Below are 15,750 nucleotides of genomic sequence, written 5' to 3'. Positions count from 1 at the left end.
CTATTAATATGTAAAATTAATAATGAAAGCGAACAATAGCAAACTAATGTGTGCATTGTGTAAAAAATGCAAACAAATGACAAACATTTAAAACAAATTATCGTTTTTCATAAATTTACTGATTTCAGTTACCGTTTGGCTGTTATTTTGCACTAAAATGTTCTAATTTTCATACAACATTCGAAAAACATATGTAAAAATGTTGTAGGTGTTGTACAAAACATTTATATAGAAATTATCAACAACATTTGTACAACTGTTGTATATTCAGACGACTTACAACTCATACGACTGTACAACGTCAGTTGTGAATTGAACAAATATGTTATAAAGAAATAATATTTAAAGGTAAATAATACTAAATGAAAAGATGCAAAAAATTTCACTATAAACAGATCAAATATTGAGGATGATCCGGGTCCGATGTAAAATTTGGACTATAACAAGTAAGAGAGATTTATTCGCCTGTGCCGAATCTTATATGCCTTTCACCAAATTATACTTCAAAATACATTTTTTTTAATATTTTTAGGTAAACAAATTTTTTTTTTCAAAGTTGTTCTTTTAATTTTTTGGAAATTTTTTTTTTTAAATTTAAATTTTTTTATTTTTTTTAATTTTAGTTTTTTAAATTTTTTCTAATATTTAGCGAAAAAAAACTTTTGGTGAAAAAAAAATTTCGGGTTAAAAAATATTTTTTTTCGATTTTGACCCTACAATGGGTCCAACTTACTATGGTCTTATATAAGTCGTTGCAAAGGTCTTTGAAATATCTATCATTAGATATCCATATTGTCTATATTAATGACTTAGTATTCCAGATATAGGTCAAAAATTGAGGTTGTCCTAGTTTTTCCTTATATCTCAGCCATTTGTGGACCGATTTTCACGATTAAAATAGCAATCGTGTATGTAAGTTATTTGGGGGCTTCGGAAAGTTGATTTCAACAGACAGACAGACGGATATGGCTTAATCGACTCCACTATCTATAAGGATCCAGAATATATAGACTTTATAGGGTCAGAAAATTATATTGTGGAAATTACAAACGGAACGACAAACTTATATATACCCTTCTCACGAAGGTGAAGGATATAAAAAGATTGACTATTGACTAAGATCCAGGACTGATGTAAAATTGCAGTGTAAATTGATCAACGATTAAGGAAGACCAAAGACTGTAAAGTATGTAAAATTTGGATTATAAAAAGATAGAAGATTGACTAAGTTCCAGGACTGATGTAAAATTTGGACGATAAAATGACCAACAATTGCAGAAGATCAAAGGTTGATATAAATTTACAAATATAAAAAGCGATTTTACATCCTGAATTGCTGTAAAATTTGGACTATAAAAATTAAAAAAAAAACAAATTAAATAAAAAATGGATAGCGACATTTTATTTAATGAAACCTGCGTCATGATTTTTCCAGTCTCCAACAGGCTCAATGACCAAACAAAAATCCTACCGCTAAACCGTGGAAAATATTATCAAACTTATCGAGGAAGTTGAGGGACAGGGAAGTTTATGGGATGCTGGTTGCGCTGAGTATAAACTTCTCAAAGATATTTTATGGCAAGAGGTCGCAGAAGACATCCCGGTATGTTTGACCGATTTCAAGGGAAAATTGGCAAATCTCCGCACTTCTTTCAATTGCAATTTAGAAAAAATTTAGAAGAAAAAATTCAGGCCAAGACACTGATGAACAATTTCAAATTGATTGTTTCAAATAATTTGACAGTGCTGGCAATGTCTAACGACGGATCTGGCAATTTTTTCCATACAAAAATCTGACAACCGTGTAAGCTGGCAATTTTTGATTGTCTGGCAATGAAAGGTCTGAATTGACAATTATCCTTTTGCTAAAAATTTTTCATTGTCATTACATTGCCAGCACATTGTCAGATCTTACAATGTTGTTATGTAAATTTTCGTAGAATATTTTAATCCTTAAATATTCTTTTTGAAAGGACTTTTTTGAATTTCTCGAAAAAAGGTTCAAATTGACCCCTAAAGACATAAGATAGAGAGTTAAGATCTTCCACAAAAATAATCCCCATAAAATTCCACAATATAACTCTGACAATAAGAATTCTCTCAGACATTAACTAACAATATTTTTTTCAGTTAATATAATGCTCCCATCGATCAAAAAATTAAAATTTTGACTATATTTGAGCTGGACTATAAGTTTATTCTACAAAAATGATCAACTCGACATACCGTTTCAGAATTATAGGGTAGGTAATCAAAGTCTCAATTTGTTGGACAGTGTTATTATTATTAACCTTCTCTAGACTTTATTAATCAATATTACAATTTAAAAATAGTATTTTTTCCACATTTGCATAGAAATAACAATAGCAAGCAATACATTAAATATTTATGGTTGCAAGAAAATGTCTATTTAATTACACAATTAAATTGAAATTTTAGATTTTTTTTTCTCCACAATGTTTGTGTTCTATAGTTTACAACAGAAATACTGTTGTGCAAAAAAATATCATATTTGTAGTAATTTAAATAATACCTCAGGCTGTAAATTTATCAGCAAATAGGACAACAAAAACAACAAATACAACACAACTACTCGTAGTCGTAGTCGTACAAGTTGCTAACAGACGTAAAACTCAACATGAACCCAACATACTTTTCATACATAAAATTTTCATTCACAACAAATAAATACCTGCAGACATACAGTCAGCTATAAAAGCAAACATACACAAGTAAATGAAGATGAATTTAATGAAAAAAAGAAAGAATTGTAAATAAGTTTTATTTTCTTTAGATAAAAAAAATTATATTTTTAACAAATTACATTTATGCAGTTATGTTGTTTTGTTACTTTTGTATTTAACTGTATCTTATTTTAGCTAGTTCATATAAATATACAAAAAATAACTGTAAAATTGTAAAAAATCTTTAATGGCTGCAAATGTAAATGTGTTGTATTTGTATTGCATCACATTTTCGTAACGCGTTTGTACTTATTTCACCGTAAGTTTTGTTTTCATTAATGTGGGGTGCTTGCTTTGGGATGGAAATGGAATTGTAAATGTAAATGAATTCATATAAATAAATAAATGTATTAACATAATCTTATACTATAAAATGTTGTTAATGTGTATTAGACATATGAGTATGATTAAAACTAATTTAAGTTTCTTGTTTTCTTTTTAATATCACAATTCTATTTAACATGTAAATGTTATTTCTTAAGGCGTAATTGAAAATAGTTGCGACAGTTTAAATGCTTTAAAATAAGCATATAAATTTTAAATTTAATTACATATTGTATATATGTTGTTGAATTATGGCAAGATATTTTTAACGTATTTAGACATACTAGTCTTGAAAAAAAAAATAATTTTTCGGTAAGATCACATCAATCGATTCATATCTTCATTAATAATGGATTTACATAGTCTAAATTTTACATCTACCTCAATTGTGGATATTTTTATAGTTCAAATTTTACACCACTCTTGAAACTTCCTCAAATTCAGATAATTTTATGTCCGACCTGGATTATCCTAAGGCGTAGATCTTTTAATAGTCCAAAATTTACATTAAACCTGGTTGTTCCTCATTCGTGGTTCATTTTATAGTTCAAATATTTCATCATGATTGATCATATTTCATCATGATTGAACATCCTCAATCGAGTTTAATTTTATAGTTCAAATTTTACAGCAATCCTAGATCTTTTTATTGTTTATAAATCTTCGATCTTCCTCAATCGTGAATCTTTTTATAGTTCAAATTTTGCATCACTCCTGGATAGTCCAAATTTTACAATCCTTTATAGTCCAAATTTTACAATAATCCTGGATCTTCCTCAATCTTACATCCTTTATAGTCCAAATTTTACATCAATCCTTGATCTTCCTCAATTGTAGATCTTTTAATTGTCCAAATTTTACATTAATCCTGGTTCTTCCTCATTCGTGGATTTTTTTTATAGTTCCAATGTTGCATAAATCCTGGATCTTCCTCAATCGTGGACATTTTTATTGTTTAAATTTAACATAAATCGTTTTATAATCCAAATTTTACATCAATCCTGGATCTTCCACAATCGTAGATCATTTTATAGTTAAAATTTTACATCAATCCGTGATCTTCCTCAATCGTGGATCTTTTAATTGTTCAAATTTTACATTAATCCTGGTACTTCCTCATTCGTGTATCTTTTTATAGATCTAATGTTGCATCAATCCTGGATCTCAATCATGCATCCTTTATAGTCGAAATTTTACATCAATCGTGGATTTACCTTATTTCTGGATTTGTTTAAAATCCAAATTTTACTTCAATCATCGATTTTCCTTAATGGTGGATTTATTTAAAATCCATATATCTGTCCTGGATCTTCCTAAATCTATATACATTACTGTGTGACTGACTGATTGAACATCACCGAGCACAAATGCCAAAAGGCTCACCTCTTCCTATCCACGATTGATATAATATTTGGACTAAAAAAGATCCAGAATTAAGCAATCTCTCGGATTGATTTTAACTATAAAAAGATCCAGATATATAAATTTTGTAAAATTATCCAGAATCCAGATCTGGTCTGTAAAATGATCCACGATTGATTAAGATTCCGGATTAATCTAAAGTTTGGACAACAAAAGATTCACGATTAATTAAGTTTCATGACTGATGTCAAATGAGGACTATTCAAAATCAACGATTGAAAAAGTCGCAGAAATTATGTAAAATTGTATAACATAATGAAGATCTACGACTCAGAACGTACATATATAATTTGTACTACAAGGTGGCGCAAAATTAATCATCCTGCCTTAAGATGTTATAACTTTTGCAAATAGAGTCGTACGTCAATCACATTTGTGAACTAAACTGCTGCAGAATACAGACAGACAAAAAATGGATCGCTATACTCCGCAAGAGCTTGGAATAATAGTGTCGATTTTTTTTACCAATAATCGGTAAAAAAAAAACAATTTCATCGTCAATTTCCTCGTGTCGCACCAACTGGACAAAACATTACGCCGTTCCAGTTTGCTCGACTTGAACAGACTGGAACCGCAAGAGATTTTTTAGGGCGCGGCCGCCACCGGACTGGTCGTTCTGTCGAGAATATCAACCAACCGACGTGCCACGCAATTGGGCATCAGCAGACGGACCCTACAGCGAATTTTAGTGAAAGACTTACACAGGCACCCATACAAAGTGCTAACAGTGCATCAGTTAATGCCTGCTGACCATTAGTCGCATGTGAACCTCAACAACGAATTGGAGAATTTCCAGTCGAAAATCATCACAGAGTAACGAGGCGCATTTTCATTTACTGGAGCACTCAGACTTCCCAGACTTTTTTCTTTGGGGCTACTTGAAGTAGCGGGTTTACGCCAACAAGCCTCAGACAATCGCCGCCCCTAAGGAGAATATTCGACAGGAATGCGAAGTTATCACCAGAAATCTTGTGGAAATTTATGCAAAAAGGGCACAGTCACTTGGTGGATATCATATTTTCCAATTAACAGAAAAAATTGTAAAGGTCCAAATAAACAGTTCCAACACTCAAAACTAAATTTTTTTTTTGAGAAAAAAAAAATTATTAAAAAACAATATTGGGCCACCTTGTATAAAAAGATGTCAACCAAATGATGATTTAGGAATGATGTACAATTTGGTATGTAAAAAGATTGATGTAAAATTTGGACTATTCAAAAATCATCTTTTAAGCAAAATCAAGCATTGATTGATAAACATGTTAATTAATATTAAAATTCGGTCAATAAAAAGATTCATGATTTAAGTATATAAATTCCAAAAAATAATTGAGAAGTTTCGAATATCAATAAACTGCTAATTAACAGTTTTATAATTACTATATCAGCCCAATTATAAATAAAAAAACCGCTGGAGTTTTATCCCATTTCGCAATTTTTCCTATTCAAATTCAATGTTAAAAATGGAAAGGGGAAAGGGGAAAAAACTCCCGCGGATTTTTTATTCATAACTGGGCGGTATATATACATGTGCATTGAATATAAATAGTTCGATTTGGTTATGTTGACATTACAATTGTGTTTATATGTTGTAAATTAAAAGCTACATCATTCAAAACCAAGCCATAGATAGACATTAAAAACTTCATCGTAAATAACAAACTACATACATACATACAATATATAAAACTAATTAATTCCCTAGCTGACACACAGTTAATGACGACCATATTGAAAAACACTTTATTTGAAAATCAATCTATTAAGAGATTGTGGCCACAGCCAATATGTTGCAAACGCCAAGTAATAAAACTACAGTTTTTTTATTATTTTTATTACAAAATTCTAATTTGCTTTCAGTTTTTCCAACTAAATATTTATAAAAATTTGCATTGTATTTGCATCTTGACAGCTATTTTTAAGATTTATGATCTGACAACATTATTCCCGGGGCATTAAAGTAGCAAAGAGCTAAAATATGCAACCATACATCCATTCAAAACAAAACAAAAAACCAGCAACTGGAATTAAAAGGCAACTGTAAATAGCTACAAAAAAATATACCATTAACAGCAACTGTCAAATTTAATTTGTTTTTTCTTTAGGAAAAATTAAATTTTTTCTAATTTAGATTTTATATGTCAAATAGATGCACATGCATATCTATGCATATACAAAATTTATTTTTAAAAAACCAAATTTCCAACAGTACAAAAATTTTAATAAAATCACTTTTGATGTGTTTTGCTAAGTAATTATGAAATTTTTACAATTTCATTCGTTGTACATGAGTTTTGTTTTTATTTTTTTTTTTTTAAATAAAAAAGAAACAATTTTTAATGAATATTATTGTACACATTCTGTTTGTTTTTATTTGATGTACAAGAATATTAATTAAATTGGGGAAAAAGTACATTTAAATTTATGACAGCAATACGTATATGTATGTATGTATGTTTTACAACATTTTGAACTTAACTAAAGCTAACCAAACTGAACCGAACCAATGCTAACTAAATTGAACTGAACTGAAGTGGAGTAGAGTAGAGTGAACAAACAACATTTACATTTAAATTTTGTATAAAACTGGACTAAAATTATTATTAAATTTATTTACATTCATATATTTATGCCCATATGCATTCATTTGGATGCACTTAGATGTTATAGTTACACATGTAAATATTTATGTAACATTGAGAGTAATTGTGGCACAGTAGAATGATTACATAGTCTAAATTTAATTTTCAAAATCTCAATTTCTTATTAATAATAATTCCATTGTTATCGTATATATTTGTTAGAATAAAAACGGAAACACAAATAAAATTTTCAACATTCTGACTAAAATTAAGGAATTTAGAATGGTAGGGTAATAGAGCAAATGTTTAGGGAACGATATTGTTTTCAGAGTAAAATGTATTTAAATACTTACAATATTAAATTATATACTCCCGACATACCTGTAAATAAAAAAAAATAATTAGTAAAATCTAGTTACAAGATGTTTAACTAATTTAAATATTTGAAATTCCTTTGAACTTCTGGTTATAATGGGTTAATGACAACAGGTTAAACATTTCCTCGAAATCCTCCAATTTCGAATCAGTCCCCAACCTAACCCAAAATATGTACTAGAGTTAAAATTTGCATTTTTAATTCTTATTTGAAATTTCATTTAAATAAAGTTTGAAAATGTAAAATTTGGGATTTGAAATAAGTATGCTTGAAATTATATGATTTTTTTGGTATCAATTTATACTGGATAAACGATGCACAGTGGGGGAACTGCAAAAAAATGGAAATAAATCTGTAACTTCTAAAACCGATTTTAATAAAATTTCCCATGGCTATAGAGGAGGTGTTGTATGTCTAAGTTTTGATTTTGGGCTTACAACACCAAGGTTGACCGAGCCACAATGCTCCAAAGTGGTGCACCTCGGGTATATCAAAAATTTAAAATTATGCCGATTTGAAAGATTTGTATATATATGGAATCTAATAATCGTGATCTACAAAACATTGCTTCAGCTATATATTATCTCTTATAGTTAACAAGTTATTCGCATTTGAAAAGTCAAATTTAATATTTTTACCTACCTTGGTCTGATTTTTTGCTAATAACGGATTTAAAAAAAAAATATCTTTTTATACCCTTCACCTTCGTGAGAAGGGTATATATAAGTTTGTCATTCCGTTTGTAATTTCTACATTTTTCATTTCCGACCCTATAAAGTATATATATTCTGGATCCTTATAGATAGTGCAGTCGATTAAGCCATGTCCGTCTGTCTGTTGAAATCAATTTTCTGAAGACCCCAAATATCTTCGGGATCCAAATCTTCAATAATTCTGTCAGACATGCTTTCGTGAAGTTTGCTATTTAAAATCAGCAAAATCGGTCCCTAAATAACGGAGATATGAGCAAAAAACCGGGACAACCTCGATTTTTGACCTATTCTTGATCTATATCTGGATTACTAAGTCATTAATATAGACAATATGGATATCTAATGATAGATATTTCAAATTCCATTGCAACGATGTAGATAAGTTGAACCTACAATGGGTCAAAATCGGGAAAAATATTTTTTAACCCGAATTTTTTTTTCATAAATTATTTTCCAAAAAAAAAAAAATTAAAAAAAATTTGTAAAAAACTTTTTTTAAAAAAAATTTTGAAAAACAATTAAAAAAAAATTTAATTTTGTTTACCTAAAAATATTTAAACAAATTTATTTTAAAGTATAATTTGGTGAAGGTATATAAGATTCGGCACAACCGAATGTAGCTCTCTTACTTGTTTTTAATTAATAACAAATTTATTAATAATCGTAATAAAGAACTGTTTAAAAATCTCAACTGAGTCAAAAGTTATGTGCATTTAATCTTAAAAAAAATAAAAAGCAATTTTTTTTGGAAAAAAGTAAGTTATAAATTATACAGAAAATAAGATGAAGATAAATAATGTATTTATATTTCTTTGAAAGATAACATTTCAGGAAATATTATAAAAGCAAAATAATATCAAAATTCGTATTACTGCGTGGTCCAGAGCCATCCGAAGTAGACCTATTTTTTATGTTTTTTTTATGCTTTCAAAAAATTAAGACCTGTTTTGTATGTCCCAATATGTTCTTCAATATCGTGCAAAGGGATTTCATAGCCCCGAGCTAATAAAAAAATCTAAAAAAATCCCAAATTTGAAAAGTTTTTCGGAAATTGTGGGATTGTCATTAACAATACACAAATTTATTTTTCACTTTGGGATTTTGATCAAAAGTCTCTAAATTTTCAATAAAAAATTTCGAAAAAAATGTTCGAAAAAAAAATTAGCTAAGATTTTTTATTTCAATATTTTTGCAAAAAGTCTTCTATAAATGTTTTAATTCCATCTGTCTCTCTGTTGATAAGCTTTGTTTTATACCGGTCCGCACCGGAATACTGTTTGAGCAGTGAGAAAATTTTGCACAAATTAGTTTCAAGTACTCTGAAATTATACTGTAAATGATGACGAAAATCGAGCACCAGTTGTCCTTAGTCCCCATACAGGGTCCCTTTCAGAAAATTACCGTTAAATCTAGATATTGAAGTCGCATTAAAAAAATCTAAATGCACGCAGAAAAAAAATATAGTTGTGCATGTTTATGGTAACCATTTTAAAATGTTTACAAGTTTTTTTTTAACAATATTATAGTCACAGTAACTATTTATATGATTGTGGTAACCATAATATGATTAATTTACGATTCACATGATTTTATCAACTATATATATGGTTACAATAAACAAGTATATGTTTGTGACAACCATTTTTATATTGAAGGACTTACCATATTATGTTGCCGTCGGCCATAATCATTATGATATAATGATTCATCATAAATATGATTGTCACAAAAATATACTTGTTTACTGTAACCATATAAATATATGTTGATACAAACATGTGAATCGTAATTTAACCATATTATGGTTACCACAATCATATAAATAGTTACCGTGACTATTATTATGGTAAAAAACTTACAAAAATATTAAAATGTTTACAATAAACATGCACAATTATATTTTTTCTCTGCGTGTGGTAAGAAGAAGCTCTTGCCATCATGAACGAAATATCGGGGCGTGGAGAAAAACAATCCGAAATCTTCATCAACTAATCTTTAATCGTAGGGGGTTTTAACCTTTTTTAATGTATTTCGTAAGAGGATCGACCCACTCTAATATGCAATATCTAAAGGTTACCCGATTTTGCTGAAAATTTGTGTACATGGTTTTTAGATAACAGAGAACAGTATTAGACTTTGGGAGCACCGACAATCGTAATAGTTCAAGGGCCAACCTTGTAGAAATTTTCATTTTTTAAAAAATATTCAAAACGTCATATTTCTGGACCGGAACTACTATGTTATACTCTGTATATGAGGCCAGGGACTCTTCAATTAACTTTCTACACCCTCAAATTTTAAATCTCAATACAAGAATTTGAATATTATATTACATGCATACTTAAAACTACTGTTTTAAACAGAAAATTTACTATCATTAGGCCTTTAAACAAATAAAAGAACACTTTACATCAACATGAACTAGAATATTAGGAAATTTATATGACTGAACTGTGGAGAATGTAAATATGTAAGTATATTTATGTAAATTATACATTCTATTCCTTTACACTTGCTACTGCTGATATTATAGTTGTTCGCACAACTATAAACATTTAAACAATTTTCACATACCCAGATGGGCAAATATTTGTATGTAATAGAACAGATGGACAGACACTCAACTACATATATATGTATATATAAATGTCTATTTATGTAGATATTTTTGAACTAATTAACGATTATGCCCAAGTAAAAACCTACTGCCCAAATGTTGTCCAATGAAAACATTTATTTATTTACAAACTCATAAATTTTACTAATACTTACTAACCCACATTAACATCTAAATATCGAAATTGTATGGAGGAAGAAGAATGTTTGTGTGTATTTAACCAAAAAATATTATTATGGTAAAACTATGAATATTACGTATGTATATGTATTTTGTAGATGTCTATGTTTCAGTATTAAATTTAATACATTACGACTATGCTGTTGGGTAAACTAAAATAAAGAAAAATTAAACTAAACCAAACTAAAACTAAACTCTAGACCAATTCAAAATTCATATCTATGTATCAGAGCTGTAAATGAATCATTCGTTTTTGATTTTAATTTGTTACGAATTAGCTAAATTATGGATAAACTCTTTACACAACAAAAAAAAGAATGGAATATAATTTTAATCAATTCAAACGAATTAGGCAGAAATTAATTTCAATTCATTTCCAATTCAAATTAATTTGTAACAAGTAAGAGAGCTACATTCGGCTATGCCTAATCTTATATATCCTTCACCAAATTATACTTTAAAATAAATTTTATATTTTTATGTAAACAAAATTTAATTTTTTTTCTTTAAATTTTTTTCAACATTTTTTTTTATTTTTTTTTTTCCAAATGGCAAAAAAAATTTTTTGATGAAAAAAAAAATCGACTTAAAAAATAAAAATTTTTAGATGAAAAAAAAAATCGGGTTAAAAAATATTTTTCCCGACTTTCACCTGTTGTAGGTCCAACTATATAATAGGCCAAAAATCGAGGTTGTCCCGGTTTTTTCCTTATATCTCAGCCATTTGTGGGGCGGTTTTGTCGATTTTAAATAGCAACCGATCCGTAAGAATTTCTGATATATTGATGTATGAATCATGTATGTAAGTTATTTGGGGGCTACGGAAAGTTGATTTCAATATACAGACAGACGGACGTGGCTATATCGACTTCGCTATCTATAACGATCCAGAATATATATACTTTCTGGGGTCCTAAATGAAAAATGTATAAATTACAATCGGAATGACAAACTTGCCACTAGAGTGTCCAAAAAACCGGTTTCCGGTTTAACCGAAAAAGTGTGTTTTTAAAAAATCGGTTTTAATTATTGTCTTTTAAAAAAACCGGTTAAACAGTTTCGGTTTGTGTCTTCAAAAAAAAAAACGGATAACCGGTTTATATTAAATTTTTATTTAATATGAAAAATGTCTCCTTAAATTTATTTTTATTTGTGGACGCTAATAGGAAATGTGTTAATAATTGTGTACTAAATCTTCGGAAATTTAGCATTTTTGAATTCAATCTTTATGCAATTATTTAATATCTTTTACGAAATATTGTCAAATGCTACAATTTTCTATAAAATAAATCAATATTTTTAAAAATGGTATCAAAGTTTTTCATAAATATGTTTGAATGAGCTTTAGAAAATATATTTCCTTAAAACCGGTTAACCGTCTTACAAAAACGGGTTTGTCAAAAAACCGAAAAGTTAAAGAAAACCGAAACCGGTGGAGTTTAGAAAGATCAAAAAACCTGTTGACCGGTTTTGGTTTTAGATACTCTACTTGCCACTCAAGGTGAAGGGTATAAACGTGAGTTGCAATTCGTTTTCAATTCAAGTGAATCTGTAAAATGAATTGAAATTCGTTTACAATTCAAATGAATTTGTTAATGTGAATTGCAATTCAATTCCAAATTCGTTTGAATTGAATTCATTCAAATGAATTAAAACAATGAATTGCAATTCAAATGAATGAAATCATAAATCAGTTGCAATCAATCGAATTCAAGGAATGAAAAAAAATATAAGTTTCTTTTAGCAAATAAACAAAATTTTCCCGATTTTCGCCGATGCCTAATAATTCAATTTCTATTCTGTCGCTACCTGGCAATTCCAGTATATCATGGGAATTTCAAATCTAAGAATTTTTTGCCTTTGTACTAGTTGACAAAACGAATGTAATGCCTGCTGTCTTTTACATAAAATATTAGTTGAATAAGAAAACGACAATGATTCTTAATGTATATTTACTTACAAAATCAATTCAAATTTCAATCAATTGAATTCAAATGAGTTGGAATTGAATTGCAATTCACTTTGACAAATTCATTTGAATTAGAAACGAATTGCAATTCATTTGAATTAGAAACGAATTGCAATTCATTTGAATTACAAACGAATTGCAATTAATTTTTACCAAATTCATTTAAATTGACTCAAAATTCATTCCATTCATTTTTTTGTATGAAAATAATTGCTAATTTAGTGCATGAATAATTCGCGAATTAATTCAAAAACTAATGATTCATTTACAGCTCTGCTAGATAATATTGTGAATAAAGTTGTAATAGAGGGGATAAATAGTTGAGCTTGTTGGTGAACCCATAGAACGTGCACAGAGTGATTGTGATATTTGACCTAAACAATAATTTACAGGTGCAAATGTATGATTATTTCCGGACATTTATTGTTAAACTTCTCTACTACACACAGACAATGTAGTTTAAGTAAGTTTTCCAAGGGGGGAATGTAATAACTAAATGGTTAGTCATACTACTTGTACATACGACTAGTATTTAAATAGTTTTTGCTGCTCTTGTTGTTGCTGTAAAATGAATGTTAATAGTTGCTGTCATTTTCTATTGTTTTCAAAGCCACTTGTCGGTTGGTTGGCTGTCTGTCTTTCTGGTCAAAGTCTTTATTCTTTCCAAAACTATATATTTTGGTTTGTATTTTTATTTTGGGTTGTACACGTAAGTATTAAGCAATTAATTAATTCATTCATTCTAATGTCAGAGTGCGCCCAAATGACATTTATTGTAAGTTTGTTTGTGTTTTGTATATTTGATAAATTTATGCTCAACACATTAGAAGCTTATGTTTAATTAAAATGTTGTTGGTTTTTTTTTTTCATTTTTGGTGTTGTTTTATATTTCTATTAAAGGGAAAAAATATTGGTTGAGGTATTAGGTAGTTTCTAAGCTAAGGAAAAAGTGCTTAGTCTAAACTGAAAAATAATTATTTTATTTTTAAATAAACCTAAACTTCGAAACCTTTCGCAGAAACACTAAGAGTCTTTGACAGGAATCGAACTTGCAATCCTCAGGCTGATAGTACGATACACTATCATCCACACTATTCAATGCAAGTAAAATAGTAAAAACTAGTAAACACTAATTGTGCCAATTCGAACCAATGAGAGACAGAAAAGTTAAGACAACCTACCAGACTCGGTTGTTCCTAAGCAGCCAGCAAATACATGAGATTTCGTCCTCACGACATACGAACTAGTACATTAATGATAATGTTCTCAGATTCGCTTCACAAACGTATCATTAGAGTACAAACGATGCAATAAGTAGTCTGAGAGACGTCAAAAGACCAACAACTTTTATTCCATCAAAGAAAGCTTTTGGTCATTCGTTAAAAGAGTAAAGGATAATGCTAGTTCCTCAATTCCGACTCTTTTAAAGGATGACCAAAAATTCACTGACCCGGTAGATAACACTGCCCGAACTCGAAAGAGTATTAGTGACTATGCCAAATATATCGAGCCCTTAACGCCAAATTATCGTAAGCGACATTTTCTAAATTTTTTTTATTTGAAAAATTAAAATTTTATGGACCGACTGATGTTTTAGCGTTCTCAGAATATCAAAATTGGGGGTAAGATTTTATCGTAAGTCAATGTTTACATTTTACAGTAAACGAATTTTATCGTAAGCGACACATAGTGGTATAAAAAAAAAGAAGGAAATAAATCTGTAACTTCTTAATGAAAGCAAAGAAGAAGTGCTGTCAAGTTTAAGTTCTGAATGTGGACCTCATGGGCCCACCAGGGGCGCAACCAAGGGTCCTCAAAGTAGGACACCTCGGGTATGTTACATTTTTAAAACAATCCTATTTCTTCGTTTGTGTTCCGATTTCAAAAAAAAAAATAACACATATAAAATCTTTTCATCGAGCGCTACAAAAGACCTAGTCGTAGCTATCAATTACCTATTATATCTTAGGAGATATTCGTATTTGAAAATTAAATGTTCAATATTTTTACCCAACCTGCTCCTGTTTTTTGATAACAGCGTATCCAAATATTTTCCGATTTTCTCCAGTTTTTCTTCATTGGACTAACAACATATGTATGTGTCAAACAGAAAAAAGAACTGTTTAAAAATAATGACTACGTCCAAAGTTATATGCATTTGAATTTACAAAATTTTAAAAAGCCGATTTTTCGCTTATTTTTTGGGAAAAAAGAACTGTGTTTCTTTTTAAGTTATCACAAAAAATTTCTAAGAGCATGTATAAGGAATTTATACTTTCTGAAAGCTAAGTTTTCATAAAATATTTTAATTGAAAAAAAATTAAAAATTTTTGTTACCGTTGTCCATTAAAAAAACACCTATTTTTTATGTAAAATTAAACATTAGGTCAAAATTCTCAAATCGCATATTCGATATCAAAATATAATAACCGATTTTGGATGGCACAATATGCTCTTAATTGTTTTGTAAAGGGTTCCGATAACTCTATGGATATTATAGCCAAAAAACAAAAAATTTCCATTTTTGGGATTTTTCAACACTTTTTTGGGAATTGCGGGATTTATGATAATAAATTTTAAAATACGTTTTTTTTCCATTTTGAATAGAAAATTTTACATAACTGTGAAATTTCATTAAAAACTATTCAACAATTTCATTTCAATTCGAAAAATTTGTATCTATGCAAAAATTCAATATTTGTCATATTTTTCAATAAAGTATTCCATGAATTTTTAATTGTCAAAGGTTATAAATATTTTTGAAAAATAGACAAATAGCTTGAACAAAATTATATTATATCGCATCATAACATTTTTAATTCT

The sequence above is a fragment of the Calliphora vicina genome, chromosome 4 (genome assembly GCF_958450345.1).
Source record: "Calliphora vicina chromosome 4, idCalVici1.1, whole genome shotgun sequence".
NCBI lineage: Eukaryota > Metazoa > Arthropoda > Insecta > Diptera > Calliphoridae > Calliphora > Calliphora vicina.
The sequence above is the reverse complement of the archived record's forward strand: the minus strand, read 5'-3'. Positions refer to the sequence as shown.